The sequence below is a fragment of the Triticum dicoccoides genome, chromosome 4B, assembly GCF_002162155.2.
Source record: "Triticum dicoccoides isolate Atlit2015 ecotype Zavitan chromosome 4B, WEW_v2.0, whole genome shotgun sequence".
NCBI lineage: Eukaryota > Viridiplantae > Streptophyta > Magnoliopsida > Poales > Poaceae > Triticum > Triticum dicoccoides.
In genome coordinates, this window is record NC_041387.1 from 596,205,969 (window position 1) to 596,207,824 (window position 1,856).

Sequence of the window (1,856 nt, forward strand, 5' to 3'; positions counted from 1 at the left end):
ATGGAGCGTCCTATCGCTCCATGGTTGGTGCTTTACAGTACCTGACGCTGACTCGACCCGACCTACAGTACGCTGTCCAGTAGGTGTGGCTCCACATGCACGCTCCGCGTGACTCTCACTGGACTTTGGTGAAGCGTATTCTCCGTTATATACGCGGCACCATGTCTTTGGGACTCACCCTGACGGCCTCCACCTCCATCGACCTCGTGGCCTACTCTTATGCGGACTGGGCTGGCTGCCCCGACACTCGATGCTCCACGTCAGGCTACTGCGTCTACCTTGGACCCTCATTGATCTCTTGGTCATCGAAGCAGTAGCCCACGGTCCCCCGCTCCAGCGCCGAGGCAGAGTATCACGCCGTGGCTAATGCCGTGGTCGAGTGCTCTTGGCTCCATTAGCTACTCCAGGAGTTGCTTTGTGATGTTCATAAGGCCACTCTTGTCTACTGCGATAACGTCAGCGCGGTCTACCTTTCCGCCAACCCGGTGCACCATCGACGTATGAAGCATATTGAGCTCGATATTCAATTCTTGCGCGAGCAGGTTGCCCTTGGCCGTGTTCGGGTTCTTCACGTGCCGACGTCGCAACAGTTTGTCGATATCACTACTAGGGAAAAGCCTAGCAGTAGCGCGGGTTTTGGGTGTATCAGTAGCGCGGGCACCCGCGCTACTGATACGGCGCCACAGCTAACTTGTAGCAGTAGCGCGTGTATAACCCTCGCTACTGCTACTTCTGATAGTAGTAGCGTGGTTGACGCCCGCGCTACTACTACTTAGCTGTAGCGCGGGTCAAGGCCCCGTGCTACTACTAACTAATTGGGAATTAAAAAAATAAATTCCATCCATGGTTGCTGCTGCTGGGCGTCATCGTCCTCTCCAACCATGGTTGTTGCTATTCCTGGAGGGGATGAAGTTGTCCATGGTGATGGTGGCTCCCGACCCAACTCGTTCCCGCACCTCTCATCTACTGCTGCTACAAAAGAAGAGAAAATTATTTGAATGAGGAAGAGAGAGATAGAGAGGAGTAGGAGGAGGAACTCACTGGTGGCCGCTGAAGTTGGAGCCGACGCTCAAAACCTAGATGAAGTTTCTCGTGCTCGTCCTGCTGCTGCTGCTTCTGCTACCACTCCTCCTCCTCGTCGTCATCCCCCGCATCGGAATCTATAGAGCCCGTCAAACACGCAAGCTAGTCAGCGACCCCGGCGCCGAAATAGAGGACGCGATGCGCGCATCGCGTGGTGGGAGATGAGTCTACGTCGCGCGTCGCTGGAAGCAGACCGCCACCGTCTTGGCCAGCTCCGCGGAGCCCCCGTTGGCCGCCCTCCGTGCCGGACCCGGCGGCCCCGACAGCAGCAGTCTCCTCCTCCTGGACATGGCTGTCGTCCGTGTCGGGAGACGCCAAGGGAGAGGAGGTCACCGAATTTGGGGATGAGTGGGAGGAGAAGGGGAATGGGAGAGAGGGGAGAGTGAGGGAGAGAGGAGGGATTTGGCCGAGGATATGGGGACTTTACCTACCTCGTACTTAGTAATAGCGAGGGGTATAAAACCGCGCTACTACTATCAACTTAGTAGTAGCGCGGGTTTATACCCCTCGCTACTACTATGGCATGTCCCGGGGGGCATGGTAGAGACCGCTCAGTAGTAGCGAGGGTTAAAAACCCGCGCTACTACTATCAACTGAGTAGTAGCGAGGGGTAAAAACACGCGCTACTAGTAAGTAGCAGTAGCGAGGGTTATAAACCCTCGCTACTAGTAAGCGTCTGCCTATAAGCTTTTCCCTAGTAGTGTATGATGACTAAGGGATTGCCTACTTCCGTCTTTGAGGAGTTTCGGTCCAGTCTCTGTGTCTCGGGCGAC